Source organism: Cyprinus carpio, chromosome B8 (assembly GCF_018340385.1).
Source record: "Cyprinus carpio isolate SPL01 chromosome B8, ASM1834038v1, whole genome shotgun sequence".
Taxonomy (NCBI): Eukaryota; Metazoa; Chordata; class Actinopteri; order Cypriniformes; family Cyprinidae; genus Cyprinus; species Cyprinus carpio.
Genome location: NC_056604.1, coordinates 29034291 through 29050514, shown reverse-complemented (window position 1 = coordinate 29050514; position 16224 = coordinate 29034291). Strand labels below are relative to the sequence as shown.

Genomic DNA, 16224 nt, shown 5'->3' with positions numbered 1-16224 from the left:
GTGGGATCTTGCGTTCTAAACTAGCTTGCTATCACTAGCCTTTCCGAAAACACCTGCCCTACCTTTAAATGGCAATATTTGAGAAAAAAAAAAAAAAAGGTTGAGTAGTTTGCATCACTGGATATAACTGTTGGTCATTTAACATTTCTATCGTAAAACAGATGACTAATATTAAATGATTTGTAACTTCCATCTTACCTCGCTCTTTCAAAGTTAAACTGATGCTTTGCACTGGAATTGGCACTCTGCTTCTTTGAGCAGTAAACCCCACCTACTTTGATTTGATAGGCCATCTCAATTATTTTGACATTAGTTATGTTTCCATCCACCTATTTCTGTGCATTTTGGAATAGAGCATAAAAAAAAATCCAAGCACTGAATAGCCAAGATGTCCATGAATTCAAAAAATGCTCATAAAAAACATATGCGCACAACTGAGCGGGATTAACTTTTTATCCCATAAGAAAAATGTGCATAAATTACAATGGAAACACATTTATTGAATAAATTCCACCATGCGCATCAAAAAATTCATCTGACTTTGCTTGATGGGATGGGAAAACTTAACTAACCAGTTGACCTCTCTCACTGCACAGCATCTGAAATGTTGTTTTGGTCGTTCTGAAAGGCCTGAGCAATGTCTGTCATCAAAGTATTTCTATATAGCTGTCTTGCACGACTGCTTTCCCAAACAGCTGGTATCCACCTCAGAAAGCATTGACAGCATTTATTGTGTTTCATCTGCTCACTCTGAGGCGCAAGTCATTTATCATATATGAAAATTATTAAATTCAGTGGCTTCTCCTACTTTTCTTACTGATATTTAGTGCCAGTTTATCAGGAGGGAAATGATGAATTTGTTCTCTTTGACTCATTGGATGGAAACTGTGCTTTATTCACAAATGTTAATGCAATATTCCAGTTTGTGCATAAGTTAAATTCATATCTTTGGATGGAAACATAGCAATTAACTAGCACTGTTAGACCGCTGAGGCATTGATATGAAGTGTCTCGTATTCGCAGCGGACTGCGTGGAGGATTTTTCTGGAGCTACATGCATCTGTAGATTAGCGCAGGCTAATTTTCACACTTTAATAGTATTTATAAATCCTAACCAGCTGTGTGACTATGAGGAATGATTACCTCGAAATGTACATCGGTATGCAGTTTTCCCTATTTTGCTCACATGTCAGTGATTATCCCTCTACAGGCCATAGGTTGCCGGACCCTTGCTATAGAGAGTCATGCTAATTCACTGGCAGCTGTGTTTAAAGGGATATTTCACCCAAAAATGAAAATTTGTTGATGTTTATCTGCTTACCCCCAGGGCATCCAAGATGTAGGTGACCTTGTTTTCTTCAGTAGAACACAAACCGAGTTCAACTTTCAAGTTAAACTTTTTTAACACAAACCGTTGCAGTCTGTCAGTCTTATAATGGATGTGAATGGAAATCATGGCTAAAACTTACAATAAAACTAAAAAAAAAACATTGACACTCTATCTACAATCTCAGTTGGGAGTGTCAATGGTCCATTTGAGAGATAGGTGGCGGTAATGCACTTATAAGCCGTAAAGCAAGAAGACGCCTCACCTGCAGGCTGTGTCAGTACAGTTCAGACAGTCAGGCATTGCAGTGCAGTGCATCAGAGGCAAAAAACGATATAAATACGGTTCAGTTTCTTGCACAGACCGATCGTTTTGTGTGTTTACACATTAATGTATCGTCACGAGCCGAAGGGTTTAATTTGGTTTTGATTGTGTATGGTTTTTTTGTTTGTTTTTTTATTGTATGTTTTAGCCGTGAATCCCATTCACATCCATTATATGACTGACAGACTGCAACGGGTTGAGCTAAAAAAAATCTCAGTTTGTGTTCTACTGAAGAAACAAAGTCACCCACATCTTGGATGCCCTGGGGGTAAGCAGATAAACATCAAATTTCATTTTTGGGTGAACTATCACTTTAAGCTCTACTACTAAGGTCTGGGGGTCTCAGCATGCAAACATAGCACCACTTTATAAAGGTTATATAAAGGTAATCCTGTTTGTCCTTCTGAACTGTGTTTGAGATTGGCCAGGTAACACTTAAACTGGATCTAAGATCAAATCAATATCACTTCAGAGATTGCCATCCTTGGCAGATTCCCCATGGTGTCAGCTACTGACAAAACTTTAAAGTGACTGCAATGAAAGTGTTTGATATGTGCTACAAAGGTACTGTATGCTCCTCTTGTCATGTGAGAATTACACAGCAGCATTTTCTGTACAGAATAGTTTGAGTTAGAAAAATGCACAAGAAATGCACAGCTTACCACATTTACCACTGGCCAGATCCACTTAAAACAGAGACGACCTGCAGAAATGATATTGCTGTTAGCATGCAGGCAAACAGTCCACTCTCAAACCTGTACATTTAAAGAACAGAAAAATGTTGTCTTCATCAGACACATATTTCCCATCACCCACCTTCTGTTGGCACAGTATTTGAGCCCCAGTCTGAATGGCTCGTGCCACCAACCCACAAACAGAAGCCCTGTGTCATTGGGAGACCAGAATGCCTGTGGACAAGAGTTGAGTGTATTATTCATCTGCATTGATATTTTTTCTAAGAACAATAACTCTGAGCTTACAATAAAGAGTCTGTTATCAGCTTGACAAATATTTGCACATTTTATCTGCATACAGAAAAAGAAAAAGTGCCATGAAAATAGTGCAAAACATCTCTGAGTCCATTTTTCCAGTTTTTATTCACATTTACATAGCTGAATGTGTAAATGTTTTTTTTTTTTTTTTTAAGGTAGTTCTGATGTAGTCTGAATGTATGTTTTGGGTCATTCTCTTGCAAAACCCTGTAGTAGTCTTTAGTTTCAACTGAATTTAGTAAAAGAGTCCCAGATCATCACACTTTCATCTCTATGTTTGACAGCTGGTGTCACAAAGGACAAAAACATCCTTTTGCCTACTCAACACAATATAAAACGGTATACATTGTGAATTTTTCTTTTTATTATCAGAGTCATCGCAAACTTATAATACAGCTCACTCCAAAATTTTTAATCATAACAATCAGTTGTTTCCAAAAGTCCGTGTACTTAAAGCCTCTCCTCCAATGATATCTATTACAAATCAAACCCATTCTCAATACCAAAGCGTAATAATGAAAATCATTATACCCCAGCATACTGACAGAACATGTTTCTCACTGACAGCATCGCAATAATAAAGGGCACTTGTGGCGTTTCTACAGTGATGCACAGAAGTCTTGGACATGCATATATTGTGGGCCTATATAGTGCTGATTTAAATGAGATTTATTAACAAACGAAACTCAGAGAGGGATTTACTATGCTGGCTGTTAGTAAACTCAAGTACAGCACTGTGAAATGTTCAAAAAAGTTAAAAAGTGGTCTACTTATCTCGCAATTTGGCTAACATGACTCTGTTAAGCCCAGAAACCAGCAGGTGGCTGACAATAAATTACTTAATTTGGAGACAAAACACATCAACACAGTTTGTAGTTTATACACATCCTACTGAACACGAGTGCTTATGATTAAGCGTAACCATGATTTTTTTTGTTGTCCTTTCAGCCTTAACATCGAGATGTTGACATGTTAAAGCTTATTACAGGGGAAATCAATATAAAATATCAATATAACTACAATATCATTTTCAGCAGATCTGTGCCACCTTACTTTGAACCCATGTCTAAAACACAAACACAGAGAGTGTACCTGTCCTGGGGAGATTCCTTCCAGAACAGTGATGTTACTGCCTTCGATGTCCAGCACACAGAGCACTGGGCTGCTTTTATTCACAAGAGCTTCGCCCCAGTCTTCATAATACTCAAACTGCTGACCCTGCCACAGACACACACACACACACACACATAATCATTCCCAACACAAACACAACTGAAATTATTAACCAAACTACAGTAAAGGAAGCTGGCACATTTGATGGCAAACTTGTACCAGGACTGTTTCCTCCTTCTTGTCAGTCTTGATGGTCTCCTCTTCATCAGCAAGCAAACCGGTCTCAGGCCCCTGCAGTTTAAGGGAACAGGAGGTCAGATGAAGAATGTGTTCATCGAATGAATCATTAGAAAGCATGTGCATTTTCTGTAATCATCTGTGTTGGTGACCTGGAAGTACGACTCTGTCTTTGGTTGTTTCTTCTCAGCAACATATAGGATGTGCGTCTCTGAATGAGACCAGACCATACAGCCAAACTGATCTGAGAACAGAGAACACACAAGCCTGATGCTGAATACAGTTACATTAACACACAAGAGCATGATTTTGGGACACAAGCTTTTCGAGTTTTGTTGGCCTGTAGGTGGCAATGTAAGCACACTCAGCAAGATTATGGTGCCAAATATTGTCTACCAAGTTCATTTAAACAGACCAAAGCATGGTTCAGATACAGCCTCACTTCCTGTTTAGGGTCTATATTGATATCTACATCAAAAATAAAATCAAAAATATCTTCAGTCATTTCTATGTGTCTCAGATAAAATCATCAGAAATTTATTTGAAATGCAAACCATGATAAAGAGACAAGAACAAACCAAAAAATAATAATAAATAAATACATACTACAAACTTGGTCATGATCACCCAATATGCAAAATGTCAATTTTCATTCAAATGGTTCTTTGGGCTGCCATTGACTTCTACAGTGTGAAATGGCCTTTATATTCCCTTCCATCAACTAACAAAAGCAAGCCAACTGGCTAATTAAAAATTCATATTTTGTTTGTCATTGTTTGACTTTCCTCATACTGTATCACACTCCATATGTCATTATCAGTAGTTGCAATCATGTGTTAATGTATTTCGGGTAATCTGATGGGTGAATGAACATGAATAAATGTGTCCCTGCAGCACAAAAGCAGTCATAAGTGTCACAGGTATATTTGTAGCAATAGACAACAATACATTGTATGGGTCACAATTATCCTTTTTTCTTTTATGCCAAAAATCATTAGGATATCAAGTAAATATCATGTTCCTTGAAGATATTTTGTACATTTCCTACCATAAATATATGAAAACTTAATTTTTGATTAGTAATATGCATTGCTAAGAACTTCATTTGAACAACTTTAAAGATGATTTTCTCAATATTTAGAATATTTACACCCTCATGCACCCTCAGATTCCAGATTTTCAAATAGCTGTATCTTGGCCAAATATTGTCCTCCTAACAAACCACACATCAATGGAGAGATGATTTATTCAGATGATATATAAATCTCAGTTTCAAAAAACTGACCCTTATGACTGGTTTTGTGCTCCAGGGTCACAAATTAGAGTAGTGCAAGAGAAAACCTGTCAAATCTGAATGTTTAAAATGGCCTGAGCTGTAGATGTTACACCCGACACTGAAGCTTGCGTTAGAAAAACAAAAAAAACACTTTGCCTAAAGCATGTTATCTGACGTCCAAAGCTCGATTCGGCTGAGAACCACACGACTGCTCAGCTGCACAACCAGAGGTGAAATAAGCGGCTGTAGTGGGACAAAGCCAATTGGCAGAGTAGGTGCTATCGATTCTTTTGACCGCCATAATGCCACAACGCAGACAGTGCTGTAAAAGCTTTGAGTAATGAGCCTTTTTGTGATACAGTTGAGAGGAGAGCCTTCTGTGCTTCATAAAGCTTCATTTCTGCATCACCGCTGTGCTGCATTATTGAGACTGCGCCACTATTTGCTGCACTTGTGCTGTACAATGTGACCATTTAGTCAGTCTAGAGCCCTGATATGCTAATTCTGGTAACAGGGTGTGGATGTTTTCCTCTTACCATCTTCACACACTTTGCCATGTTTGTTGAGAGTCGTCAGATTAAGACACTTCAGCTTCCTGTTCTCACGCCAGATCTAGACAAACAGACAGAGAGAGAGCACAAACTGCTAAAAGAGAAATCACTGGAAAGTTTCTTCCTTGCAGATCCTGTAGAGCAGTGCTTCTCAGACCTGTCCTAGACTGAGCATTTTGAAGACTCTCACTCAGAAAGTGTTGCCATGTCTGCGGTTTTCCTGTGGAATTGGGCTACTTTAACACTGCTGCTGCGGGTTGTTTTCTTGTCAGCGGGTTTAAACGACCCCAGTAACGTGATATTTAGCCCCTAAAATGCTAATTTTACCCCCTGGGACACAATTTTTTTGTTCTCTTTCACAGTGTTGCTCTAGATATGTCACTTTGTACAATCTTCAAATTGCACTCATGCAAAGATGACAGAAAATTTACTCTGTCCTGTGGCAAAACGTGATGGCAATTACATATTAAACTACACAAGCAATAGTGATTGAGCAACCAGGACGCACCAGAAGGTGGGCAGATATTTTGCTAAATGCTAAAATGCTAAACGATTGTGCCAGAAGAATAGTTCAAGAACTTTATTACGTCTAGTCTTTATTGTAAACATCATTACAATAAAAACAATAAAAAAAAAAAAACAATAAAAATTAAAATTTAGTTTTAATGTGTCACATTTACTGACACAGCCAAAATGTATCTGTAGACAGAGCTGGGTAGATTACTTACAAATTGTAATCTGTTACCGATTCCAAATTACATCTCGTTTTACAAATAGGATAATCTTGTACCATATTGATATAAAAATACAAAGAGTAAGAAAATGCATTCTATTTGTTGTTATAAACAACATGAAGTGCATTAAACATTACATTACATCAAACTGGGTTTGTGAAGGAAGTGAAAGGGGTTTATGAGTTTAATGGAAGGATAAAAAAAAAAAATAAAAATAAAAAACTTACTGAGAAAAAAAAATATAAAAATGAATCAAAATAAAACACTTACTGAGGGAAAAACAAAAGGCAATATTTTATTTGTTTACCTGCATGTCATGTGACCATAAGCAATGTCAGAGAACCGGGAACATGCAAATGTGATGCTTCATTATTAAAATATTTTAAATAAAAATATTAGGTGAAAGAGGATCGGATGACGAAAAAAGTTGGTGCATTTGTGAATTTGTGCATTTTAATGTGTTTGAAAGCCTTCCAAAGTAATGTGTGGTAAAATAACCGACTGATTGATAATTCAAATAAAAATGAATGTGTTCATCAGTATGTTGAAACACTTCTTAAACCTGAAATGATTTTTGCAAATCCAGCCATCAAATACTGACTAATGACTGATCGGTGTGAATTACCTCAAAACTGGAAGACTTTCTGAGTGTATACAAGCGGTAGGATATTTTAGATGAAAGAGAGGAATTGGGGAGAATCAATAAATTATGAATAAATTATTGCTATTGTGTAAATAATATGTAATCATGTAATCCATAAAAATAAAAGCATTTAAAAATAATTACAAGTACTTAATTTTGGGAATCTGATTACATAATCTGTGGATATGATAAGCTCAAAGTCATGTGAATATTCCCTATTAAACATCAGGCAGCGCCAAACACTGTAAGACTATTCTGAGATGTTATTTTTGGAGTTTTACGCCTACGGTCCAGAATGCATTTTAAAATACTAGGCATCACATATTTGTTCAGTTGTTTAGCCATTTGCACAACTGGCAAAGTGTCGAGTAAAGTCTACAAGATTTAGTCATATTGTAGGTAAATAAATGATTTGTGCATGCAATCTGACCTCAAGGAACTGCTTGTCTTCTCCTTTAATGGTGCTCTCTCTCAGCACAGGCTTCATGTCACCGGACGGAGAATCCACACTGAGCAGAACACAGCACTGAGCACAGAGCCAGTGTGATGTATCAGGGCATGCACTTTGTGACTTCTTGCTTAAAGAGGCTGAAAAAATGAAAGTTTTGATCACATTTACTCATGTCGATCCAAACCAGTGTTTCTGAGTTGTTTTAGTGACTTTCACTGTCATTCACCAGAATACTGTACCCTTTTGTGACTTTTGCAAATCACATATGAGTAAGAAGTGAACCTACTCTCCCTTGATTTCTGTGCAGTTTCCTGAGAGCCCGGAGTAAACCACAGATTTGTCATCGTGAAACACAATGTACTGACGACAGAACTTCACATTTTCATTCCTCTCCAAATCCCACAGAGTCCATAAACTCGTGTGTGAGAGAGAGCAGTTACAGTATGACTGATTTGTTCTGTGTTTTGATATCTTTTGTGCTATCTGCCATCTCAATCACGCAGCTAGCGACTCTTACGTTTCTTGTTTTTGGCAGACCTGCTGCACCATTTACTACACCGGTGTCTGGATCAATTCGGTCAGTCCATTAATTCGACTGGAGTCTAGACCACAGCAAAGTAGCACAGGAGTCACATTTGCTGCTACGAAGGTTTGAGTTAAATGTAGTGCTAGGATTATGTGTAGGGCATCTGTAGGACTTGATTCCTAATATCCTAACAAAAAACTATACATCAATGGAAAGTTAATTTATTCAGCTTTTAGATGATGTATAAATCTCAATTTAAAATAATAATAATAATAATAATAATAATAATAATAATAATACACTTATGGCTGGTTTTGTGGTCCAGGTTCACATTTGTCTTGCACTTGGTGTAAAAAACATTTCATTTTACATTCTGCGCAAAAAAAAAGGCGTTCCGGAGCACGTGAAACACCACAAGAGGACACGGCATAATAACACACAACAGACATACAGCCAGACACGAAAACATACACCGAATACAGCGATAACGGATGCAGCCAGAACGCGTTTCATCTGCGCACGTGACGCGGGTTCGAGGCTGTTGAGAACGAGCTGTCTGCGTTCTGCTGCAGTGTAAAGTGAAATACACACGAGAGGATGTTGTTCTAAGTTATATTTCAGTCGTCTGACTGAACCTTTGAGCCCATGGCAGCGCAGTGTGACAAGAGTCTGTCGGTGGAGAGGTCTTCTACGACTGAACCACAGACTGCATCAAAACACAACTGAACGTGGCGCTGAGGGGGCGGAGCGCAAGGCAACTGTAGCTCTCTCTGATTGGTCAGATGCAATGACGTGTGAGTTATTTATATCAGATGGTACATCTTTTGGTGAGACGCCTTGATTTTTTGGACTTTGCAGATATTGTAAACACCTTTAAAGTAAACTGGCTGAAAAGATTCCTTGCAAATCCAATGTCACTGTGTTTTTTTTTTTTTTTTGTTTTTTTTTTTATCCCAAATAAGATATTTAACCATCTTGGTGGCCTATCTTTCTTACTTAAATGTAATTTTTTTTGCCTGGCAAGTTACTTATTTCCTTATCTAACTTCCATCAACAATGTCTTCTTTCGTGGAAATTGTGTTTTGTACATGGTTTCCCCCCATAAAGTTCTCCTTTGGAATAATGCTGATATAACGGTTAGAAATAAATCTCTTTTTTTTCCCTAGATGGTTTAATAACAACTTGAATTGTATTCTATCTGTGTTTGACGATTTTGGTAATATTTTAACTTATGAACAATTTATGAATCTCCATAATTGTCCAGTCCCACCAAAGGAATATAATACTTTGATGAGAGCCATCCCAGTAGGCTTAACTCAGTTAGTTTCAAGTCACCTTAAATTCAGTAAAGGCAACAGTGTTTTTCCGGCTTTATATTTGGGTGGTATTGGTATTTTAGATCGGAAATGCAATAACAGATATATCCTCAAAATATTTCAGTTAAAGATTACTCCAAGAGGGAAATTCTATTGGGGTTCCTTTATAAAAATATAAATTGGAGAAAGGCTTGGCTCTTGCCAAGTAAATTTTGCATTTCTAATAAGGTTAAGGAGATCCATTATAAAATCCTTTAATCTCCATTAATCTGTCTATCTCTAAATATTCTAATGTCGATGAGTCGCTCGTTTTGTGGTTTTGTGGAGGAAACAGTTGCCCATTTGTTTTTTGATTGCGGTGTAACCAACAAATTATGGGTTGACTTAAGCACCTATGTTTCTAACCTTACAAATGTGTCCCATACCTTTGTCCTTTAAAGATGTTATCTTTTATTATGAAAATCCAAAGCTATTATCTGTTGAATATGTTGTTAATTTTCTTATATTGAATGCAAAATTCTTCATTCATAAACAAAAATGGCTTAAGTCTCCTTTGTCTTCCCCCCTTTTTCTTGTGGAATTGAACTCTTTTGTTTCATCTCTTAGACTTAGAAATAACAAAAAGAGTGGTAAGTTTTTGATGTATTATGACAACTTTTACAAAAGAATGTAAGTTTATTTTTGCACTTTTATGTATCCATGATACTATAATTTGACATGCAAATCCAGAACGTTTGTTTTTATTTTATGATTGCTTCTTGTTGGAGTGTATTTATGTCTCGGTTCCCTGTTTTTATTTGTTTGTACAAGTTTTGCAATAAAAAGAAAAGAAAAAAAATATTTTGGTGAGACAGAAATGTTTTCTTAAGAAAAAAATTGGATCAGATTTTGACAGTAAATGCTCCTTTTGTCAGAATGATACGGAAACACTTTTTCATTTGTGTTGGTCGTGCAACTATACTTTTCAGCTTTGGAAAGATGTTAGTTATTTTATTTCAAGTAGCTACTATCTTACAAGGTTTTTCAGTGAATCCTAAATCTGTTATTTTTGGTTTCTTTGAAGCGTATTCAAATGCCTGCTTTATTATAAACTTAATTCTCTTTCTATGTAGATTTTATATTCATAAATGTAAGTTTTCGAACTGTAAAACTATTTTTGTAGTATTCTTTCAAGAGAAACATTATTACAATTACATTACAATTTCACTCTCACTTAACAAAAAAGCTCTCAAAACATCTACAGTTTGCACAGCCTACAAACTCTTTACAATATTTAATGTGTAATTTGTATTAATTTGTGTAATGCCCTCTTATTTCCTTTCATTTTTCCCTTTTGTCTTTTTTGTTATGTTTTTTTTTTCTGCTTTGAACTACTGATTGTTGGGTTTTTATTTTATTTGTTCTATTGTTGTTATTCTTAATTGTTATGTTTTAATTATGTTATTCCATAATGTAAACTAAATGTTTAAAGCATTAAAAAAAAAAAAAAAAATCTGAGACAGGAGTGATACCAAAAAAGTAGACCAGAACTTTCAGAATATTTGTGATAAAGAAATAGTCATTGAAGAGTTGAGAGAGTGCATTAACTTATTAAAGAATAACAAATCTCCAGGTAACGACGGGCTAATCGGTGAGTTTTACAAGACTTTTTCTAAAGAACTTTCACCTTTTTTATTTAGTATTTGTGAAATTTATACAAAACGGAGAGTTGCCTGTTTCATTAAAACATAGAATTATAATACTGATTCCCAAACCTAATAAAGACTAAAAACTAAAGACTAAAAATAAAAGTTATTTATTGAAAATTGGAGGCCTATTAGTTTTTTTTTTTTTTTTTTTTTTTTTTTTTTTTTTTTTTTTAAATAATGACCGTTAATTGTTTGCAATGATTTTTGCCAAAAGACTGAAGCAAGGTTTAGACAAATTAATTGATATAGAACAGTCTGAGTTTATGCAAGGCTGTCATATATATTAGTCTTAGATATGACTGATTATAATCACTTTATTGAGGATGATAGTTTTATTTTATTTATTGATTTCTATAAAGCATTTGATATGGTGATTCATAATTTTATTTTCAAAGTTATTAAATTGTTTTGGTTTTGGAGATATGTTTTTGAAAGCAGTTAAAACATTGTATAGTGGGTTTGACAGTTCTGTCAAACTTGCTCATGGTACCTCACAAAGATTTGAGATTCATCGTGGCATTAGGCTCTCTCTCCTTTTTTATTTTTATAAGTCATTCAGGTTTTAGCATCGCATATAAAAAGAAATCAATTTAATGGTATCCCAGCTTTAGGTGTACAATTTAAACTTAGCCTGTTTGCTGATGACACTGCAGTGTTTTTGAAAAACAAATTTGAAGCACCAAAAATAATTAGATACATTGAGGAATTCACTGGTGTTTCAGACCTTAAAATGAGTTTAAATAAATCTGTATTACTTTATTTTATTATTTTGTATTATTTTGGAATTTAGATAAATCTGTAAGATTGCTCCTCTTCAGAAATAGAGAATATTCCAGTTAAACATAAATTAACATATTTAGGTGTAATAATTTGTAAAAATGAAAAACAAAGGAGTCAGTTAAATTTTGAACCAATTATTGAAAAAAAAATTAAAATAAATGTAATTTGTGGTTAATGAGGGACATCTCAATATTTGAGAGGGTTTTATTGTCAAAGGCAGAAGTTACATCATTATCGTTAGATGTGCCTCCAAAGATTATTTAAGATCTAGATCAGATTCTTTATAACTTTATCTGGAGGAAAAAAACACATTATTTAAAAAAGGAGGTCATTTTTAATCCTAAAGAGCAAGATTATAATACTCTCAGTGACACTTTTACAAGAGTTTATGATAGAGTTTATGAAGAATAGAGAAAGTCCTTGGAATGTATTTCCTAATTATATATTTAATACTCTTGGAGGCATAGACTTTTTGTTGAAATGTAATTTTTCTGTCTACAAAATTCCTGTTAAATTGGCTGGGTTTCACAGACAAGCCCTGTTAGCATGGAAATTGGTGTATAAGCACAATTTTTCACCCCACAGCTATTTCATGTGGAATAACAAGGACATATTATTAAAAAACACATCTTTATTCTGTCATACTTGGTTCAAGGAAGGTATTCTTTTAGTAAGACAGTTAGTTAATTCCCATGCATACTTTCTTCAGAAATTCCAATAACCAGTTAAACCAAGAGAATTTGCTATTGTTTTTGACGCAGTTCCAAAGAATGTGATGTTACTTTTAAAAAACTGTAACTTAGAAATCAGCATGGTTAATCATGGAAACATTTTCATTGAAAATATTGATGTTTTAAAACAACAGTGTAGCAATAAGATTATAAGGAATGCTCTTTGTTCTGTGTCCTTACCTGCAGCAAGATTCTTTCAATCTTCTTTATTTGGTGATATCTCTTGGGTTAAAGCATGGAAACTGTCAAATAAGTTTTGTATCAATATCAAAAATAAGGAAGTGTCTTACAAAATACTCCATAGAATTTATCCTACGCATGTTTTTGAAAGATTTAAGCTTAATATTTCATATACCTGTGAATTTTGTGGTCAAGAAAAACAAACTATGTTGCATCTTTTTTTTTATTTACTCAAAATTAATTTACTCAAGATTATTTTGGATTTGGAATTATATATTAACTGAAAAATGGAGTGTATGATAGAAAATTTTATATTTGATGTAATTTTTTATATAGAAAACGAAAATTTGAATTGTAAAGAACAACATATTATACAGTTGTTTATTTTGTTAGGAAAATTCCATATACATAAGAAAAAGTGGGCTCAATGTAAACGAAATGTTGCACATTTTATAAATGACTTAAAATGATCTGTAAATTTCTTGGAAAAAACAAAAAAACAAAAAAGCACTGAAAACGTAATGCTTTGAAATCATTGAAATGTATCTAATTTCCTTTTCTCTCTCTGGCAGCTAATGTTAATTTTATCATGTGAATATGTAATACCTCATGTTCTTGTGGCATTAAATTAATAAAAAAAAATCTTCGTGAGACAGTTATTCAAGAATAATGGGAATTTCTTTCACTACTGTGAATTCCTTAATTATTATAAGATCCCTATAACTGCTAAAGAGTATGCAGTAGTATTTGATGCCATTCTTAGGGGCCTTATTCCACAATAGTATTCAGCTTTTGTCTGGCAATACATTTCTGAGTCTATCCCCTATGCTAATCAGTTAAGTTTTAATGGGTATGAAAATTATACATAATAAACTTAATAACCTTTATGTTTAAAAAATGATGTAGAACCGCATTGTTGCCTAAATGCAAACCTTTTTGGAATTCATGATATGCTCAGATTGAATGGAAAGAGGAATTTACCCAGTAAATACTGTCTCACCAATAAAAATGAAGTTACATGTGAAGTTATTTATTTGATTTACCCAGTGAGACAAGTAGTTGCAAAAAAACAAAAAAACAAAAAAAAAAAAAAATAGAGACATGGAGTCTACATGCATCTTTTGTAACTTAGAGGAAGAATCCATAAAACACCTTTTTTATGATTGTGTATTTACCCAAATGTTTTGGATTGATATTGAATATATAATATTAAAATTTATACATTTAAAGATTCAATTCTTTAGTAAAGATATATTTTTGTCTGAGTTTGGAGCATAATTTGGTGATTAAATTAATAATTATGTATGGAAAATACCACATAGGCTACTCAAACAAAAACAAAAATGGTCTAATAATAAGCATTACATTATTTAAAACTGAACTTAAGCATTATATTGAAGCCTTATAAGGTGAGACACTGCTGGAGAATAGGGTAAAAAAGAACACTTTATTTTCACAATTTTTTGGCAGAGAGAATGTTGTAAAATGTTGTATATAATCAAGCAAATTATATACTGTATGAACAAATCCCTCTGTAAAAAACCTTCAGGATATAGACAGGAATAAAAATTTCAAATGTGGTGTGTGTAAGTGCTACTGAAGTGGAGATTTACTCTCACCCTGGGACTATTCAAATGATACCAAACATGACTGTAAATATTACTTGCATTCATGTAGAACATTTTACTGTTAACCACTCTGAGTGAACTAAGAGGAGGGAGGATGAGTGAGGGGAAGGAAGTCTGTATGTTAATGCACTGTGTGTGTATTGTCTGTCTTAGAAGATAAGAGGTTCTGTAAATCTTACAGATTATATCACAGAAATGTGACTGTTTGCAGGTGTGTCCCAATTTCTGCAGGAAACTGACTTTGAAATTTGGTACACCCCCACCAGATGTAAATAACCGGGAGAAGAAGCTTTGAAAAGTGGGGATAATCAACAAAATCACTCAATTTGAAGGAAAAGCACTGCTGGTGGTAAATGTTAACACTGAAGTTTTCTTTAGATATAGTGATCATCAGGATCGAAAATTTTAATTTTGCATGCTTACTCTGAATATGACATCAGATTGTAACAAACAGAACAAACATCTCCACAGCTTTTGTTTGTGTATTAAAATGGACCAAATTTTCATCCAGCTGAATTAATTAATTTCATAATATATTTACATGAAAATATTGGCAATACTTGCATTTTAACCATACTTGCACTTCTCAAAACCACAGATTTTTTTTTTTTTTTTTTTTTTTTTTCAGGCATTTAGGTCAGTAAATGAAACAAGTGCAATTATCCATGTATCTGTCATAGTAGTGAAAAGGACAAGTCTGATTCAGGTGTTTTTTTATTTAAATCCTCTTTTATTTTTTCCTGATTGTACTGAAGAGTCATCATTACTTTCATCACATAACATGACGTTACATCAAGCCTACTACAGGAATACACTGAAACAAACACAAAGTTTACAATGGATATATGGATATGCTCTCACAACAGTGAATGTAACATTGTGTTTATCGAACACCTTCAGACTGTTGTCTTTTGTTTTTTTCTGTTTTTTTTTTCCTAAAGTACATTTGTCAATTTAAATTTCCCCGCCCACAAATTATATGGAAGCCATATTCTCTTTTTAAAGAGTTTTTTATCTGCATTAACAATCACAACAAGTATAGACCATAGACCAAAAGTGTGTCTCAATATTTTTTTTTTACATTTCCAAACAGTCCACATGAGCCAACCACATACACAGTGTGATTTATTTGAATATGTATGTGTTTATTTGGTTTCTGTTTATGTTGTAATGCTCTTTTTTAGATGTAATTTACACAAAACAACAGATCATTTTACACCTTGCTCTGAATGTTTCGTGTGCAGAAGTATAGTACAATTTACATGTTTTACAGATATATTCATGTCCTTTTAACTGTGAAAATGGTTGCCAGTGCAACTGAGCAGCAAAGGGGGGGCCCATGCAATTATCAGGTTATTTTAAAACAAATTTAGCTGATTGTTTCCTTTTTGACAGAGTCACAGCAGTCATTTTTTTCTCTGCCATTTATTTATTTCGTTGTTCCACATACTTACTCCTACAAGAGTAACTGTTTTCTAATCCAGTAAAAAGGATCACAATGCATGAATGAGTGAATAACTAAATAGCATAGATAATGGCAGGTGATCTGGTTTCCCTGACAGACATGTACATCACAGTCAACAGCCCTAATGAATCACAAACCTAGGGTGTTAGAATGAATGGCTTTCTTAGTATTGTAATTAAGCCCTTATAGCGATGCATATATCTCCCCTTGGTACATTAACTCTATGCTTTCCTGAGGTGAATAGGATCAAACACACACACAG

General features: G+C 34.3%; 1 pseudogene; it reads right to left on the bottom strand.

The window, feature by feature from the left end:
- LOC109082456 overlaps window positions 1-7992 on the bottom strand; it is a 34532-nt pseudogene extending 26540 nt beyond the window's left edge.
- Between the last annotated feature and the right edge of the window lie 8232 nt (window positions 7993-16224).